At 57.0% G+C, this 6,755-nt stretch overlaps 1 long non-coding RNA gene across 1 annotated transcript; it reads left to right on the top strand.

The window, feature by feature from the left end:
• Positions 1-887: 887 nt before the first annotated feature.
• Positions 888-5,930, top strand: LOC139043714 (uncharacterized). The gene is made up of 3 exons (XR_011500782.1): positions 888-1,261; positions 3,164-3,564; positions 5,443-5,930. It is a non-coding gene; the product is annotated as an uncharacterized lncRNA (long non-coding RNA).
• Positions 5,931-6,755: the final 825 nt, after the last annotated feature.

The following is a 6,755-nucleotide window of genomic DNA, read 5'->3' as shown; positions in this document are numbered from 1 at the left end:
GGCGGGCGGGAGGTCACCACGTGAGGCCCCAGGGTGTCCACCTCGGAGCTCCCAGGCAGCACAGGGCAACCCTGGGCGCAGAAGGAGGTGTTGGAAAATCGGCGGGGAGGGGGGTGGGGTGGGTGGGCTTGCCAGGAAGGGGACAGACTCCCCACGTGACTTCTGGGCCGGGCCGGGCGCGGGGCTGCCGGCTGGCTGACGCGGACAGAGGTGGAAAAGTCCCCGGAGATGCCACGGGGCAGGCCGGGGCTGCCGGCCCCCGCTTCCCGGAGCGGCCCGAGCACTTCCCGGGCTCCCGGGAGGACTTAGAAAATCACGGCGGGGTGGGGGGTGGGGGTCGCTGTCAAACCGAAACCATGCACGTCATCAGAGAAGGACCGTGACGACGGAGGAATTGTCCGCAGTCTGTCAGGAATTGTGTGCAGCCTGTCACTTCCGGCCCAGAGGGTCTCTCTAAGGCAGACGGACAGACAGAGCCCACAAGTCGTAGAGGAAAGGACCGAGCCGCTTGGCCGCGGAAAAGTTTACAACACAAAACAGGTCTCCCTCCGCACGGGGCCACAGCAAAGCCCAAAGACGACACACGGGGGGGAGCATGGGTGCAGATGCACGTGTGGTGATAAGAATATGGATTTCAGCAGGGCTTCCCGTCCTCATCAACAAGCAGAAGCACCCAAATGGTGGGGGTTGGGGGGCAGAGACCTCACAGCCATTCCCTCCACAAATCGAGTTCCCCGGGACATCCTCACAGCGCCGTGCTGTGAGTGTGTGTGGGTGTTTAAAATGGAGTAAATGTGGACGTGGAACTGCTCCGTGAAACCAAAATAACAACAGTCGTAGATCTTCTTTGGTCATTTAGAAAATTCTTTTTTTTTTTTTTTCCCCAGCGGTGCACGTATTTCCCTTCCAAAAAAGAAGAACGGGAAAGGAGATGTTAAAGGCAAGCAGAGAGAGGAAAACTGTTGCAAAACAAAAGCTGAGCTCCCGTCCGAGGGAGGCCTCCTCCATTGGAGGCCTAGGAAATCATTCTGACAAAATGGAGGATCTCTGTCTTTGGTGTCGATTCCCTCAGAGGTCAAGAGAAACCTTTTCCAATGTCTTTATCAGGAGGAGACTAGAAGTTAGAGAAAAGTATCCTTTCGGGAGTGAGAAAAACAAATTCTGATTTTGCATCAGCTTCCCTCCGATCTTGAAACTCATTGACTTGATTCCATTCTGTCGACGGAAATAATCCGGAACCAATCTATCCGTGAAAATCGGGGTGCGTTTATTCTGAGCTAAAATGTGAGGACTGTGGCCCGGGGCCTTTCTTCCCGAAGGAAGAGAGGGTGCCCGGGAAGTGGGGTGTACAGAGTGCTTCTAGACCCCCAGAGAGGACGTTTCACATAGGATCGAAAGGTCCCTTGGATGATAGTCGCGAGACTGCTCTGTCGGCACAGCGATCGACAGACACTGCTGGGTGGCAGGTCTGTTGTCTGGGCCTGGGTGGTCACAGGGGAGCCGGATGGTCAAAGGTGAGCGCAACCATCCGCTCCTAGCCTAAGGAAAGATGCCTCTCCTTAAGGAAAGGCCCGAGCACGGGGAAGCTGCTCCTTTCCCTTAAGGGCATTGGTTCTTGCCGTAGGAAATGTGTAAAGCGGATCTAGGATGCGATGCGTGCTCGACGGCCACGTCAGGCCCTTTTCGAAAAACACTGTCAGGCCGAATTAGGCCGACACCCAATGGCTTCCTCATAGACTCCCATAGATCCTATCGCTCGCCATTTCTATCTGTCCACTCGTTCCAATTTTAGGCCACTTGACCACGAACAGGCCTTTTTCTCAGATTATTTTCCCCATGAAACTTTGATCACCTTTTCACAGACAAAACGATCTTTACTTTTTAGGCCCTCTTGCCTGAAGGCAGCCATCTCACTTTCCTTGAACACAAAGATGTTTCCCATATTCACTTTTAGTGGCTTTTTGTTTTGTTTTGTTTTGTTTTGTTTTGAGGACGATGAGCCCTGAGCTAACTGCTGCCAATCCTCCTCTTTTTGCCGAGGAAGGCTGGCCCTGAGCTAACCTCCGTGCCCATCTTCCTCTATTTCATATGTGGGACGCCTACCACCACGTGGCTCGCCCAGCGGTGCCACGTCCACCCCCGGGATCCGAACTGGCAAACCCCGGGCCGGCGAAGCGGAACAGGCACACTTAACCAGCGCGCCACCGGGCCGGCCTAGTGGCTTTCATCGCATTTGTTAAGTAGATTTTTTAACCCTCACGAACCTTAATTTTGGTGAAAACTAAGAAGCCAGCAATTAGGAACTGTCCTTCCCATGAGCATTCCGTCGCTTGGCCAATTTCTAAACACTTGGCCACTTTTAGAAACATGGGATTTCATAGGTTTATCTTTTCCTTCGCTTTATTTGATTTCATCTCACTTTAGTTTTTGGGTGAGGAAGATCGGCCCTCACAGAGCTAACGCCTGTTGCCAATCTTCCGTTTCTGTTTTTTTTTCCCCCCTCCCGATTTTTCTCCCCCAATCCCCCCCATGACATAGTTGTCTATCTTAGTTGAGGGCCCTTCCAGTTGTGGCATGTGGGACGCCGCCTCCACACGGCCCGACGAGCGGTGCCGTGTCCGTGCCGTGCCCGGGATCTGAACCGGCAAAACCCTGGGCCGCCGAAGGGGAGCTTGTGAACTTAACCACTCGGCCACGGGGCCGCCCCCGTCCGTGGACTTTTTTATCACCTGATTTCACCTCGCAAAACTTCAAAGCTTCAAGTTATCAGAGAGGTTTGGGAAGTTGTTTTTATTTATTTAATTAATTTATTTTTCGAGGAAGACGAGCCCCGAGCTGACACCTGCTGCCAATTCTCCTCTTTTTGCCCCGGGAGAGTGGTCCCGAGCTAACATCCGTGCCCATCCCCCTCCCCTTGATAGGCGGGACGCTGACCACAGCGTGGCTCGCCAAGCGGCGCCACGTCCGCACCCCGGATCCGAACCTGCGAACCCCTGGCTGACAAAACGGAACGTGCGAACTTAACCGCTGTGCCGCCGGGCTGGCCCTTCGGGAAGTTATTTTCAGGACACGGGCCATAAACTAGAATCACCGCTACAGGTTTATCGGAGCGACATCAGCGTTCGTGGTGGATTGAGTCGTCCCCTCTGTCTCTCCCCTCCAGGGCACAACCAAAGGGACGTCTATCGACCCACCCACCAAGGATTCCCCCCCCTCCCCCCGCACGGCACAGCAGGATGCCTGAGAGATCCACGCAGCCCTACAGCGGCAAGTCACATTCGCACAGTCAAAATTCAATGGCAGAGACAAAACGTTAAGGTCAGTGAGAGGGAAGAGAATAACCGGCCCAGGAGCAACGGTGTGAAGAACACGGAGAAGACGGGTCCTAGACGCCGGGGTCCCCGGAGCAGCGATTTCATCAGAGGCCCGCAAACGTCCACGATCTCCACACCACGTTTATGGCCGACTGCGTGCGTGGGTCCTTTGGAATCGACCAGGCTACCGTCCGGGCCACTTTGGGACATCGTGTCCAGCTGCCCCGAGCGGTGGAGCTGTCGTTCAAGTGTAAGATGGGGCCCGTCCGGGGAGAGAATGGGGACGGGGAAAGGGAGGCCGCGGGAAGTCACAGAGTCTGAGGTGTTCGGGGGAGACTGACTCTTCTGAAGTGGAGGTGGTAGAAGGAGAGCAGCAGGATTTTTGGATTTTTGTTCCCTCTGTTAGGTATCTGGGTCCGGAGGAGAGTGGGGCGGGGGGGGGGGGGGCGGGTGGTGGTGGTGGTGGTGGGTGTGAGGCTGAGGCGGGGCTGGTGTTTCCTTTCCGAGTCAGGTGGAAGAGCTCCTCCAGTGGAGGTTTTTAGACAAGGGGTCTGGTCTGGCAGGATGGGAGGTTGCGGGTTGAGCCACAGGGGAATCTGTCGTAGCTCAGACTCGGGCCTTTGAAGAAATAGACAGAGAGAGGAGTTTTGCTCTGTCTGTCACCGCAGCCGGCACCTCAGGAGCAACAACAGGAGGCTTCCCGAATGAGTGAAGGGGCAGGAGCCAGCGTGCCCCGTGCCTCTCTCAGCCCTGCGCCGGCAGGGAAGGAAGCAGGCAGGCAGGCCTCAGGGCTACTCCCGTCCTACTGCCCGGTGGTCCCTGTCCCGGCCCCGCCCCCACTCTCCCCCTGACCCTCACCGCTCCCCAGCCCTCTTCTCAGCCAGAGAGGCGATGGGGGGGGGGCGGTGCGGTCCCAGAACAAGTTTCCTCTCATCCGCCATCATCTTGCCACCCTGACGACTTGGCCTGAGATCCGGCCTAGGCTGTACCCTGAGATCCGGCCTAGGCTGTACCCGTGTGTGGTTTTCCTGTGGACAAGGGGGCCGGTTCACCATTTCGGAAGAAACCCCTAGCCTTCCACTGCCGAGTCGCCAGCCTGGGAGGGGGGAGGGGGGAGGGGGGAGGGGAGGTCAGGCCCATTCATTCCGATGGGCCTGGCGTCAGGGCTTCATTCAAGTGCAGGAAGCTCTCTCCCATGGCCTCGGGCTTTTTTCCATTGAACGGCTTTCTTCAATTCCCCCACCCTTAGGCCGCAGTCCACCAAGGGCCGGGAGGCAGGGAGGGAAGATGTTGGGGCAGGGTGGCTGTCTGAGAAACTCGCCTCATCTGGGGCAGAAAGAGTGCCCCCCTCCTTTCTCTAACCCTACTAGACTGCTTGAGGATCACGGACGGTTTGGCTCATCGATGAGCCCTGCGTTATGGGCCCGGCAAGCAAACTCCTAACGGGCAACCCGCCGCTCTAGGCGTGTGTGGGTTTTTTGATCTTTCACCTTCAAGTTCGCACGACATCGGTCCGTGTCCCCCGCCCCGGCTTCCCATGGGAAATCCTCCGTCTCTTTCCACAGACTCACTGGCGACTTCACACAGTGCCTGCCTCCTCCTCCTTAGGAAGGAAGGAAGGAAGGAAGGAAGGAAGGAAGGAAGGAAGGAAGGAAGGAAGGAAGGGAGGGAGGGAGGGGCTGACCCCGTGGCCGAGCGGTTGAGTTTGCACGCTCCGCTTCAGCGGCCCGGGGCTTGGAAGGTTCGGATCCTGGGCTCGGACACGGCACCGCTCATCAAACCACGCTGAGGTGGCGTCCCACACGGCAGAACCAGAGGGACCCTCAAAGAGAATATAGAACTAGGTACTGGGGTGCTCTGGGGAGAAGAAGAAGAAGGAGGAGGAATAAAAAGAAAAGAAAAGATTGGCAATGAGCTCGGGTGCCAGTCTTTAAAAAAAAAAAAAAAAAAGAGGAAGAAAGATGGACAAACAGGAACGAATCCCACTGACGGCACCTCCAAATGGTGGGGGGCAGGGGGGTGGGGGGGGTGGGGAGTGGCATCATCGGGCCAAGGGTGACTCTAAGCGTGATCCCGCGGTTGTGTTATTTGACATTTTATCGAATCGATTTATTATTTTATTTTTGAGGAAGATGAGCCCTGAGCGAACATCTGCCACCAATCCTCCTCTGTCGGCCGAGGAAGACTGGCCCTGAGCTGACATCCGTGCCCATCCCCCTCTACTTTCCAGGTGGGACGCCTGCCACAGCGTGGCTCGCCAAGCGGTGCCGGGTCCTGCGCCCGGGATCCGGACCGGCGAACCCGGGGCCGGCGGAGCAGAACGTGCGAACTTCACCGCCGCGCCACCGGGCCGGCCCCCGGAGTTGTTTTGAAAATCCAGTAAGGGGCTGGCCCCGTGGCCGAGTGGTTAAGTTCGCGCGCTCCGCTGCAGGCAGCCCAGTGTTTCATCGGTTCGTTCGGATCCCGGGCGCGGACACGGCACTGCTCATCAAACCACGCTGAGGCGGCGTCCCACATACCACCGCTAGAAGGACCCACCGCGAAGAACACACAACTACGTACCGGGGGGCTTTGGGGAGAAAAAGGAAAGACAAAAAATAAAATCTTCCAAACTCCAATAAAACTTTGAGTGAAGACGACGAGGAGGATGCGAAACGTATCTCACGCCTCCGAGCCGAGCCGTCCGTTTAGGTTTAGGAAGGGGGACGAGGACCCTTTGTAAGCGACATCCCTTTTTAAGCACCATTCTAAACCACAGAACAGAACTCCCTCTCCTCGACCCGGAGCGAGGAGGTTCCTGGGTGTGTCAGAGAGGGTCACGTCCTCTGCAGCACGAACGAACCGCCAGGGTTCGGCCACGGGAAAGAATTTCTTCCTCTCCAGGGGGACTAAAAGTCACCGACGGCAGCGGGCGTAGGTGCTATCCTTCCCGTCCAGGAAAGGCAGGGAGAACTTCAGCCGTGAAGAGAAGGAGGTCTTCCTCACTCCCCGTTTTGGGAGGGCCCCTTTGGCAGGGGAGTTTTGTCTCCTGATTTCAAGTCAGGAAGAAAAGGGAGAGAGAGAGAGAGAGAGAGTGTGTGTCCTTCTCGTGCCAGGTCGGTCTGAGGGGGACCTCCTCTGGTTTCCTCCCTTCCCAGGGAACGCCGTTCGCTCCTTCTTCTAGAAAAAGCTCCCAAAGCACCACCGCCCAGGATGGTCGACCTACGCCCATCGTCCCTCCTTTCCCAATCATTTCTACCGCGACAGAGGGACAGAGGCCCCTGCCCCATCCCCATCCCCACCCCCACCCCCATCGCCTGCCTCCTTGATGGCCAAAGGAGCTGCCTCTGAGAATGGAACGGGGCTTGGAAACCTTCTAGAGGGGTGACTCTCACCTGCCTGCCTGCTGGGAAAAGCACCACGCTGTCCATCGGACTGCTCTTTTGGGCAAACGTAGGCGTG

The sequence above is a fragment of the Equus asinus genome, unplaced genomic scaffold, assembly GCF_041296235.1.
Source record: "Equus asinus isolate D_3611 breed Donkey unplaced genomic scaffold, EquAss-T2T_v2 contig_334, whole genome shotgun sequence".
Classification (NCBI taxonomy): Eukaryota; Metazoa; Chordata; class Mammalia; order Perissodactyla; family Equidae; genus Equus; species Equus asinus.
This window is presented reverse-complemented; position numbering and strand designations above follow the sequence as displayed.